The sequence below is a fragment of the Balaenoptera ricei genome, chromosome 4, assembly GCF_028023285.1.
Source record: "Balaenoptera ricei isolate mBalRic1 chromosome 4, mBalRic1.hap2, whole genome shotgun sequence".
NCBI lineage: Eukaryota > Metazoa > Chordata > Mammalia > Artiodactyla > Balaenopteridae > Balaenoptera > Balaenoptera ricei.
In genome coordinates, this window is record NC_082642.1 from 21,406,294 (window position 1) to 21,419,142 (window position 12,849).

Here is a 12,849-nt window from a genome sequence, read left to right on the forward strand (position 1 = left end):
GCCACTTATTAGAAAAATTATTATTCAAATGGATAGCCAATTGAACAAGATTCCTCCCTTACACTAGTCACAAAAATAAATTCCAGATGAATTAAAAACTTAAATTTTATATAAAAGTATAAGAAAATGTAAGATACTATGTTTATATCTTAAGGCAGGAAAGACATCCATTAAAAAGTTAGTTAAAAAAAAGTTAGTAAAAAAAAAAAAAAAAGTAAAGTCAAAAGCCATGAAAGCAAAGATAGGTAAATCTGACATCAAAATTAAAAACCATTACTAACAAAGGGAGAGGACTACAACAGATTGGAGGAAAATGTACCATTTTCATAAATAAAGAATGAGTATCTAGAAGCCAAAGAACTCCTATAAATAAATAAAAAGTATTTGCTATGCTGCATATAACAGGAAAAAACAAAAATAAGAGTGCTTAAACAAAACAGAAGTTAAATTTCTCTTATGCAAAAGAAGTTGAGGGCTGGTGCAGCAGCTTGACCAAATGCTCAGAGACCCAGACTTTCTGGCTCACTGAGCTACCACCATGGTCCTCATAGTCTAGGATGGCTGTTAGAGCTCAAGTCATTACATCTGTGTTCCAATAAATAGAATGTGTGAAGGGTTGAGGGAGAGCCTCCTCTCTTGAAGGAGACTTCAGAAAGTCATATCAAACCCTTCTGCTTATGTATTTTAGCTAAAACTTACATAGTTATACTTAGCTCCAAGGAAGCCAAAGAATATAGTCTTCTGGATGGGCAGCAATGGACCTGGCTAAAAGCTGGGGTTCCTATTACTAAAGATGAAGGAAGAATGGATCACAGGAGGTAACCAGCAGTCTTTGCTATGCGATCCAAATAGAAAAGAAAAAAAGAAATACAAATGGTCAAAAACTAGAAAAGATGCTCAACCACATGGAAATAAAAATTAAAACAAGGAGAGAGGAGTTTAAAAAACTTTTGAGAGAGGCAAAAATTTTCAAGTTGGTGAAGGCATGAGGATTTTTGTCCTCTGTTAAATTTTTTTTTTTAACAAAGAGAATGTATTCTATATTCCTAGTGTAACTAAAAGTAGTAAAGTAATAAAAATATTTTATTTATTAAAAAACATGAACACATTACTGCTTTTAATTATATTACATATTATATAGTTACATAATATTAGTATAGATACCTTGGGGACCAATTTGGCATTATCTATTAAAATTTTGATTATATGACTATATGACCCAGTAATTGCATCTTTCAGTTGTTTAAACAATATAAACATTCACACACTTGCATAAGTACAAGGATGTTCATTGCAGTAATGTTTAAAAGAGGAAAAACTGGAAACAACTCAAGTGTTCATCATCAGGGGAATAGCCCTACTTAATTTTCTTCATAGCACTATTACCACTCTCTGAAATTACATTTTTTATTTATCTACTTATTTGTCATCTAGGAAATTAGCTCATCTAGGAAAAGAGTAGAGGCAAGGAGAACATATTTATATAATACTTGTTTGGTTAAAAACTCATTAGAAATAATGCATTGTCTTTTAAAATAATGAATCAAAACAGACACCATTCCAGCCTTTAATAACATGATCCCGCCAGAATGCCCTCATGAAGGCCTGCAGGTTTACAGACAAGCTGAGAAACAATGACCCAGATGAAGCCTCTCAACCTGCTGCTATCCAGAGAGACCGTCATTGGACATGATCTGTTGCCCTTTTCTTTTCAGTATGAGGCATTTCACAGTAGAATCAACACACTCTCTTCATTATGTGGAACCCTTAACTGCCTTTAATACATGGATTCCAATACTGCTGCCAACACTGAGTGAACCTCCACTCACTGAGCAGGGCCTGCCATGGGAAAGAGGTACCAACTAGAATGTGAGGAGAATGCCAATATTGCTAAGATGTACCATGCTGAGAAAAGACAAAATGCTGACACCTGAGCCACAGTGCTTGGGGCTTGGCGTTGGCAGGAGTGCTGTGTTCATCAGTACTCATAGCAGGAGCATTCCAGGGCTCCACCCTCAAGGCTGTGAAACAGGGACTATGCCTGGGATCACGAAATGGAAGGGCTCAGTGTGCCTTTGCTATGATTTCTAAGTCCTTAATGACATACCCATTCACAGACACTAATCTCTGCTTTTTATTTCTAACCTCACAGACAAGCAGTTTTCAAACTGCTTAAAACAAAACAAAACTGGAGGGACTCAGTTCAAAATAAAGCTTAAAGATGAATAAACATACGGGGGCACGGGAGAGAAACAGCCTCAGTGCTCAGTCTTGGGGGGGATGGGAGGAACACCCAGATTATTGAGAGATCTGGGAAGAAGAGTTTGAAAGGGAAGGGAGTGCTGGGGAAAATGAACTTTAACAAAGACCTGAGAGAAGGAGCTTTGTAGATATTAGGGGAAAGCAAAGGTCTTGAGGCAGGGATGTAGCTGCTTTGTTGAAGGAAGAACAAGAACCATTTGTGACTGGGACAAAGTAAGCACAGGGGAGAGTAGCAGGAGATGAGGTCAGGGAAGTAAAAGGGGGTTTAGATATGTAGGGCCTTGTAGGTAAGTGTAAAGCCTCTGATCAGAGAACTTACTTTTAACAGGGTCCCTCTAGCTGCTAGGAGAGCAAGGACAGAAGCAGGGAAAAAGAGGCGATGACAGTAATCTAGGTGAGATACAATGGTGGTCTGGACAAGGTAGAAGCAGTAGAGATATTGGGATGTGAGCAATTCTGATACATTCTGAATGTAGAGCCAAGAGGGTTTGCTGATAGACTGAATGTGGGGTGAAAGAGAAAGAAGAGAGTCAAAGATGTTGCCAAGGTTTTTGGCCTGGGTTCCTGGAAGAATGGAGCTGCTATTTACCGAGATGGGACAGGCTGTGGGAAGAGTGGGTTTTAGAGGGGAAGAGGAGGAGTTCAGTTTTGAGATGTCTGTTAGATATCCAAGTGGAGAGGTCAAGTAGGCACTTTGATATCAGAGTATGAGATTCAGAGAAGAGGTCTAACTTGGAGAAAAAATTGGTAGTCCTTGGTGGTAGCAGTTGGTGTATATTTAAGGTCATGAGACTGGGTGAAATGACAAGGAAATAGTGTTGATAAGGAAGAACAGAGGTTTGAGGAATAAACAGCTCTCCAATTTTCAGAGGTCAGGAAGATGATGAAAACAAAAAGACTGAGAAAGAATCACCAGTAAGGTAGGAGGAAATGCAGAGAATGTAGTACTCTGGAAGCTAAGTGAAGAAAGCATTTCAAAGAAAGGAATAATCAACTGTGCAAAATGCTGTCGAAAGGTCAAGTAAGAAAAAGACTGAAAACTTACTCACTGGAGTTAGCAATGTGGAGGGTAAAGGCCTGACTCAAGAGAGAGGACTCAAGAGAGACTGGTGGAAAGGAACTGGACTGAGTGAGTTAGACAACAGAGAGGAACAGATCTGGAGGAGGATGCAGGGTCAAGAGAGAGTTTGGGCTTCTATCATAAGGCACTGTATCTCTAGTATCTAGCAAAGTGGCAGGCACATAGTGGTAACTCAATAAATATTTGTTGATTGAGGTGAATAAGATCACTAACCACTGAATCAGGAAATAGTCTTAGTTCTAGAAGTTTAAAGGCTGATACATTGAAATGTGAGAATTCTTGGTTCAATAAAAAGAACTGCCTTTATTCTCCTTCAAAGCCTGAAAACTCTTTAGTTTTGAAAACTGTGACTCACACACCTAGAACAGCTATCCCTAGATTTGAGAAGAGGGACTTCCCTGATGGCGTGGTGGTTAAGAATCCAAGCAATGGTCTGGGAAGATCCCACGTGCCGCAGAGCCACTAAGCCCGTGCGCCACAACTACTGAGCCAGCGCTCTGGAGCCTGAGAGCCACAACTACTGAGCCCATGTGCCACAACTACTGAAGCCTGCGCACCTAGAGCCCGTGCTCTGCAAAAAGAGAAGCCACCACAATGAGAAGCCCGCGCACCACAACGAAGAGTAGCCCCCTCTCGCTGCAACTAGAGGAAGCCCGCATGCAGCAACGAAGACCCAACACAGCCAAAAAATAATAATAACAAATAAATAAATTTATTTAAAAAATAAATAAATTTGAGAGGAATAGCAACAGAATTTGACAAATGCATGCTCTACAAGAAAATATACCTTTAATTCTGGATGGGTACAACGTATCCAAATACCTTTTGTACCTGGGACTCTGTGACTGGCTGGATCCCAGCCCTCTAGTTATGTCATGACTCACTATGCACTAGAATGGAAGACTCTTGGTGGTTGCTGAAGGATCATACCACTCTTGGTGGTATCTGACAAGGGTCTAGTAATCAGAATATATAAAGAACTCTTAACTACTCAACAACAAAAAAGACAAACAGCCCAATTAAAAAACAGGCAAAGAACTTGAATAGACATCTCTCCAAAGATATACAAATGGCCAACAAACACATTAAAAGATGCACAACATCATTAGTCATTAGAGAAATGCAAATCAAAATCACAGTGCGATATCACTTCACATCCACGAGGATGGCCATAACCAAAACCAAAACAAAACCAGAAAATAACAAGTGTTGACAAGGACGTGGAGAAACTATAACTTTCAAACACTGATAGTGGAAATGTAAAATGGTGCAGTCGCTGTGGAAAACAGTTTGGTGGTTCCTCAAAAAGTTAAACATAGAATCACCATATGATCCAGCAATTCCACTCCTAGGTATATATACAAAAGAATTGAAACAAGTATTCAAGTAAAAACTTGCACACGAAAGCTCTTGGCAACACTATCTACAGTAGCCAGAAGGTGTAAACAACTGAAATGTCCATCAACTGATAAACGGATAAACAAAAGGTGGTATATCCTTTCAGTGGAATTATTATTCAGTCAAAGACAGGAATGAATATTATTCAAAGAAAGGAACACATGCTACAACATGAATGAACCTTGTAAACATCATGCTAAATGAAAGAAGCCAGACACAGGAAGTCACATTTTGTGTGATTCCATTTATATGAAATGTCCAAAATAAACAACTCCATAGAGAAAGAAAGCAAACTGGTGGTTTCCAGGAAATAGGGGGATAAAGGGATGGAGAGTAACTGCTTAATGGGTACACGGCTTCCTTCTGGGGTGATAAAAAATGTTCTGGAATTAGATAATGGTGATGGTTGCACAACACTGTGAATGTATTGAGATTCATTGATTGTACACTTTAAAATGATTTAAATGGTTAATTTTATGTTATGTGAATTTTAACTCAATAAAAACAATAAGTCACACAGCTCACACTTGACAGATCAAGGTCATGCACCCACGAACTGACTCTAAATCCTATTACCATGCAACCACTGTCTCCTTTACAAACCAAAGGAGCTCTGGACAACCTTGGCAGTGAACTTTTCCCTCCATCTATCACCATCAGGCATAGTACCTAACTATATTTGTGATAAAAGAATTCCTACAATTGCCTAAGCACATACAAGTTTCTAAACAAAATATTTTCTTACCATAAACTCCCAGTATAAACCTTAAACCGAAGTCTGCTATTCATGCCACAAAGTCATCCTTCATTTAGAAGTTAACCATCATGCACCTATCTGATGAACCAATGACAACTATGAAGGACAATCCCTTACAAGATGATACTCCTGTTTGCAAAAAGAGTACAGCAATGGGGCTTATGCCTTCAACTAATAAATACCATTCTTCACTAATAATCCTTGGCATTTTCCAACCCCTGTGGTTTCTGTTCTGCTGGTAGATCACAACTTTTAGAAACATGAAGTGTAAAAACTGACCTTTAAACCCTCCTGTGCCAGATTAAGGTTGCCAGTGAGGCAGAAATGGATAAATGACAGATTGGTAGTGAACATCTGCATTACAACCCACTCCAGAGAGTCAGTCTAATCCAAAGTCTTCAAGGTAACAGCATTCATACAACCTTTTGGAAACCAAAGTTTGTTTGGTGTTCTCTTCTTCTCCTTCTCTCTGAGCTCAATGAGGGCCTACTTCTCCAACTTATATCCATACCCTTTAATCACCATCAATGATAAAGATTTCAAAGTATGAGAAATGTTACATACACGCAACTGGAAAACCAAACTGCAATATCAAGTTAATTAGAAAAAAACACAGCTGCAAAAACTATCCCTAGGAATGACAGGGATACATATTCCCTGACATAGCCAAGTATTCCATTTTCAACATGCCAACAATCTGGTCTTTGTTCATCAGTTCACCGAAAGGATGATGTCAGGGTCACTGGAGCCCTGCTGGTCCTTAGGAGTTCTATGGCTTTCCAGATAAGAAAGAGACTAAGGGCCTAATCACCAACATCTGAGTCTCAAGGGTCCTGGCAAAATATCTCCTCAGTGAAAAGCACAAAGTCTCCAAAACAAATATAAGCAAGACCCCTCTGAAATGGGGTAGACGGGTAATCAGGCACGACTGAGATACCTCCCTGAAAAGTCAGGAGAAGCGTTTGGGTAACCAGCACAGACTAAGCACCTACCATAGAGACATGTAAGACACCTCCCCCTGCCTCATCACTCCCCTTTTGGGTAAACTTCTCAAAAGATTTTTCCAACATTCACCATTTCCATTTCCTTACTTTCTATCCACTTCAATCTGGCTTCTGCCTTTTTCAATCTAAAACGGTTGTTGCTAAGGTCAAAGACTCCATCTTGCTAAATTCAGTACATCATTTTAGGTCTACATCTTTACTTGATGACTCCTCTTTTTAAAATACTCTCTTCCCTTGACTTTCATGACACATCTTAAACTGGAATTAAATTTGAAAGTGAGCTTCTAAGACAAAAATCGAATGTAGTTTAAATTACTCTCAAAAATTCTTTAAATGGCCTATTAAGTAAAGCCTAACTGATTTTTGTATGCATAACTCTATACAGTTATGAACAGCATATATGTATGCATGCATGCATAAAAAAAAAAACAACAGTAAGTGTACCTGCAAAATAGAACACTTTCTTTCATCTAATTAGAAACACCTTCAAATATATTCGGTTAAGTTTGCATATCTTAAGGGCAAGCAAGGTGTCATTCCACTGTACCTCTGGCCACTTCTCATCCCTCTCCTGGGGTTACCCTCCTTGACCCAACTTTGAAATGCTGGGCCTGAGCCCTCATCTCTTCTTAATGTCTATCGTTGGTTCTCAATTTCCACTGCTCAGTGGAATCACCTGAGGACCTTTTAAAAATCCCAGGCTGCAATTCAGAGCAAGCAAACAGAAAGAGAAATTGAGGTAGGCCTCAGCATCAGTATTTTTTAACCATTCAATGTTTCCAATGTGTAGCCAAAATAAGAATCACTATTCTATACTCTCTCCCTACAGCAGGCATCACACACTCCTTTGCCTACACAGTCAGAGAAGAAAATAAACAAAGCAGGCCAGGAATCAGTTTTAGGGAGTGGTAGGCTCTTTGGTGGACTAGAAAGCAGCTGGGATCAGCTGTGACAGAGCTCCAATCAACTGCTCCCACATGGGAAAGCCAGCTCAGTAGTGCCACATCTTCTCACTTTTAAAGAAAAGCTCCAAAATCTGGATTTTCATGTGAAATCTTCAGATTTTAAATTACTGGCAACTAACTCAAAATTAAACAACAACAACAAAAACCACTGTATGTGAAAAACAACACACATCTGTAAACCAGATTCAGCTCTGGGCTGTGGGTGTACAACCTCTGTGCAGGGTAATTCCATCTACACCCTTCAATTTACACCTAAATATTTATATCCCCAGTCCATCACACCCTTCTGGGCTCTGGATTTGAATTATCAAATGCTTATGTGACATCTCCACTTCTCATCAGTCCCAAAGTGAACTGTAATTTAAACCACCTCAACCATTTATCCTTCCAATGTTCTCTAGCTCAGGTAACACCATTCACCTGGCTGGGTAAGTGAGAACCCTGGGCTTTATCCTATACACGTATTTCTCCCTCACTGTTTGTACCGTGTCAATCATCAAATCCTATCAATTATGCCTCCTAAATATATCCCCTGCATCCATTTACTTCTCTCCATCTCCTCTGCTACCAACTTGGTCCCAGCTATCAGTTTTTCTCTACCTTTCCACAGTGTAGTTTTCCCTCTGTATCCATGGATGTAAACCTGCAGACATGGAGGGCTGACTGTACTACGCCATCTTATATAAGGGACTTGAGCATCCGTGGATTTTGGTATCCAGGGGGTCCTGGAACCAATCCCCAGCAGATACCAAAGGCTGACTGTATTAGCCAGCTCAGGTTGCCATAATAAAATACCATAGACTGGGTGGCTTAAACAACAGAAATTAATATTCTTACAGTTCTGGAGGATAGAAGTCCCAGATCAAGGTCCAGCAAGGTTGGTTTCTGGTAAGGACTCTCTTCCTGGCTTGTAAATGGCTATGTTCTCACTGTGTGCACATGGCCTTCCCTTCCTCCTCTTCTTATAAGGCCACCAATTTTATTGGATTAGGGCCCCAACCCTTATGACCTCATTTAACTTTAATTACCTCCTAAAGACTATCTTCAAATATAGTCACATTAGGGATTAGGGCTTCAAAAAGCAATTTTAGGGGGACACAATTCACTTTATAACACACTGTAATCTTAGTTAGAATCAGTTTTCTCCAACATCCACTCATTTCCAAGCCATTCTCTACAGTATGACCAGAGTAATCTTTTACAACCACAAATATTTACAAACGTGTATGTGTACATATTTGACCCAACAATTCCACTTCTAGGAATTTATCCTACAAATATATTCACACAAATGTGAACTGGCATATGCATAGTATGATTTGTTATAGTAAATTATTTGAAACAATTTAAATGTCCCTCAATAGAGGAACACAGTTTAAATGTCCCTCAATAGAGGATCCATTAAATAATTTGTGGTGTATCTATACAATGGAATACTATACAGTCGTTCAAAAGAACAAGAAAACTATATATTAGAATGGAAAGATTTCCAGGACATTGTTAAGCGAACAAAACAAGGAACAGAACAGTGTGTACAGTATGCTACCATTTGTGTAAACAACAGGAAGAAAGAATATGCATTTGCTTGAATGCCACAGAAAATGTCTAGAATGATACATAAAATTACTAACAGTGGTTATCCCGCTGGAAGGTATGAGGAAAGTGGCAGCTGGGGGAGGAAATAAGACCCACTGCAGACATTCTGATCTAATGGGCCTGGAGCACGGCCCAGGCACTAGTATTGTTTTAAGTTCCTCTAGTGATTCTGATAAGCAGGCTGGACTGAGAACTGCTGCTCACCGTGCCTTCGCCTACTTTCCCAGCTTCATTTTGTATCATCCGGCCCCTATCACTCTCCATCCTCCAGCCACACTGGCCTCTGAATTCCCAGAAAAGGTCCTGCTCCTTCTGCCTGGAATATAGTCGCCCTAAGCTTTACCTTGTAACTTCCATTTATTCTTCAGTCTACCTCTTTCCCAAAGAAACCTTCCCTAGTTTCCAAACTAGGTCAGTACCCCTTTTTTATGTACTCAGAGCACCCTGTACTGCTTCCAGAATCTATCACAATTGTAACGAGGAACTGTATAATTAAATATACATGTATGTGTCTGTCACTCTCTTTAGACTGTAAGGTCCAGGAGTGCAGAGACCACATCCGTGGCTTTTACCACTGTCGTCCCAGACCTAAATTAAGGTCTGGCTGGCAAGGTAGGCTCTCTCTCAGATGCTTGTTAAATGAATGACTGCTCTTACCTTCAAACCCAGCAGAGTAGAAAAAATGACACAGAAGCAAATGAGGACAATGCAGTGTCATTAGTGTTAAGACAGCAGTCCCTTTAGAACAGTGGTTCTCAACTGGGGATGATTTTGGCCCTCCCAGGGGACATCTGGCAATGTCTAGAGGCATTTTTGAGTGTGGGTGGTGTGGGTGGTGTGGGTTGTGTGACTGTTTGACTGTCACAACTGTGTGTGTATGCAGGCGGACTACTGGTAACTATTAACTAGAGGTCAGGAATGCTGCTAAACATCCTATAGTGCACAGGATAGCCTCCACGAGAAGAATTATCTGGTCCAAAATGTCAATGGTACCTCTAATTTAGAGGACGGTCATACTCAAAAGGGTGATCAATTCTATTCCAGGCAGTGGGTTTTTTTTGGGGGGGAGGTGGGGTGAGGAGCATGTCAAGAAAAACTTCAGAGAGGAAGTAAAGCTTTAAGCTGTGTGTTGAAGGGTGGCATGGACCATATCAGTGGAGACTGTTTGCCAGAAGTAATGCGAAGCCTCTGAAGAGTTTAAAAGCAAAGTTATGGTTTGAACAGGTACCCCCCTCAAGTAGCCCATACTCCAATATTACTCATCTCCTTTATTCCCTTCTTGCTGAAACAAACCTTTCATTCTCTTAGGGCAGTGGTTTCAGCTAAACATTAAGGCCAAATTAAGTCAGAATAAGATAAAGTCGTATAGCCCTTTCAATCTCCAGAATGTTAGCTGCATTTTAAAATATGCAAATACTTATGAATACAAATAAATCTTTAACTGCTTAAAGTTCAGATCATTTGTAGATAAAGCTATTTTTTGAACTCAACAGCCAGGTTGGTCCTGGTAAAGACTTCTCCAAAGCTTTCCATTTTTAAAAAAAACTTCTTTCCTCTGGCCTCAATTTCTGAGCTCCCAGAGTTAGAAAAGATTCAAGTTTTTCCACAAGTATCTCATGCTATAAGTTCTTCTGCCAGAGAGGACAGGATGCAATAAGTGTGAATAAACTGTATGTATAAATTAGTCTATAGATTTTTTAAAAGGTTTTCACTAAAAGTCATGGATACTCCTGGGAGAAATGAAATTGAGGTAATTTAAAATAGTATGACCAAGAAAGAAAACCGTGTTTTACTGTAACACAAGCCTGCTGCCTACTGAGCTGGAAACACACGCTCTGCTCTAGTATATGGCTATTCTTAGGGTCTCAGACTGGGTGCTCTCTATGAGAAACTGAGGCCTGAGACTAACGAAGAACAAAGAAAAATGCTTGGCACGGAAGGTTTGGGCGATGTTTTGTACATAAAAGATTTGAGGAGGAAGACTTCCTCAGATTTTGGAAGGCATACTAATCACTCTTTTTCTGCTTACGTGTTAAAAATGTTTATTTCGTGTTTCCAGACCATTTCCTAATAAGAAAATACCTTATAATTTACAAAGAGCAATTTATCCTCCCTTACATTTGCTGACCACTAAAACTGGATACAGTTTCCTTAAGCTTTACCAGAGTCAGAGGATTGGGAATAATGTGAGCATAGCAGAGTTCAGATGCAACATCAACTCCAAGGCCGGCCAGCTGGTTTCCATCGAGAGGTCCCCCAGGAGAAAGCCCCTCCGAGGCGGCGGCCAGGGTCGGCGCGGGAGTGAGACCCACCGGGGCGGCCCAGCGGCGGGCGCGGGGCAAGGCCGGGGTCAGCCCGACCCCTGTTTACCTTTGTTTCAGGTACTCCCGCTCCCAGCCGGGCCCGGGATCCCGCCCGAGGCCGCGAGCTGGTGACACATCCTTCTTTGGCCAAGTCGGGCCGAGGTTGGTCAGGGGGCGGGGAAGGAAAATAAAGGCTCAGCGCCTAACGACGTGACTCTCAGTTCTTCCAAAACGTTGGCATTTGTTTCTCTGCCAAGCTTTCCTATTAACAAGTTCCCGAGGGTTGTACGGGCGAACTGGCCCCCCAGCCCCCGAAAGTGGGAGGGACCAGGCCGTCCCCCGCCTTCCCTCCTCCGTGGGCGTCCCCGGGGCAGGCCGTTTCCACACCTCCCGGGCTGACAAGGCCCGGGACCGAGCCGGGCGTGCGACGGCGCCCGCACCGCCTCCAACCCCGACTTCCGCGGCTCAGCCAGCAGGGCCAGCGCCGCGCTGCCCTGCCGACCCCGCCGGCCCCTGGGGCCAGGCCGGTCCCCGCCCTCAGGCCCCGGCCCCGCCCGCCCGGGCCTCCGCGCACCGCCCCCCGCCCTCGCCACAACCCGCGGGCCGAACGCGGGGCGCGAGGGCTCCGGGCCGCGCGGCGGGCTGCCCCACGCTTACCTCAGCGTCCGCGACTCCTCCTCTGGCTGCTGCCTCCGCTCGCGCACAGCGTTGGCCGCCAGGGCTCCCGGCGGCGCGGGATGTGGGCTGGGAAAGCGGCGCGTGAGGAGCTGAGGCCCAAGCGCGCCCCGCCCAGCCGCCCGTCCACCCCCTCCCATCCCTCAGCCCCACCCTCTGCTGCGGGCTCGGCGCCCCTCCCCGCCCGCCAGGCTCCGCCCCTCCCAGCGGGCCCCGCCCACTCTGCCGGCCAGAGAGTGAAAGGGGGCAGTCAGGGGCGCCGCAAGAGCCGCCACGGCCGCTGTCCGTGCAGTCCCCTGTATGGCCGGCCTGCGGGGACGCGATTCGTAGTGCATACTACGATTTGGCGGATGAGAGTTTCACTCTCTGGTTTATTATTACTGTTATCGTTGTTGTTGTTATCTTCATTAGTTGTTTTGCCCTCCTGTAGCCGACTGGGTGGTTCCATTGAGGCCAGAGGCGGTGGACAGGTAGCCCTCACCGCTGACCAGACATTCCCTGTAACTCCGATCCTACCTGTGGCCAGCACCTGCGCCACATGTCATTATAATATAGTGAACAAGTTGTGTGAATTTTGAAAGAAGAGATATTTATTTTTAACAGTTATTGTTAAATATAACACAAATATAGAAAGCCATATAAAACCAATGTACAACTTATGAATTATCCTGAGACATAACACCCTTATAACCACTCTTGAGATTTAACACCATGTGAAATGGTCTGGTTTAAAACATAAATCTCATCACTAGCTGGGGGGACTCAGCTTGGGAAGGTCCTCCCAAAATTGCCTTCCTTGTAACAGACA

The 12,849-nt window shown here is 42.6% G+C and overlaps 1 protein-coding gene across 2 annotated transcripts in view; it reads right to left on the reverse strand.

The window, feature by feature from the left end:
• Positions 1–12,160, reverse strand: part of PPP2R3A (protein phosphatase 2 regulatory subunit B''alpha) — a 210,498-nt gene extending 198,338 nt beyond the window's left edge. For both annotated transcript variants that reach the window (XM_059920276.1, XM_059920277.1), the window contains exon 1: positions 12,024–12,160. The gene's annotated coding sequence lies outside the window, so the exon portion shown is untranslated. The remainder of the gene's footprint in view (positions 1–12,023) is intronic.
• Positions 12,161–12,849: the final 689 nt, after the last annotated feature.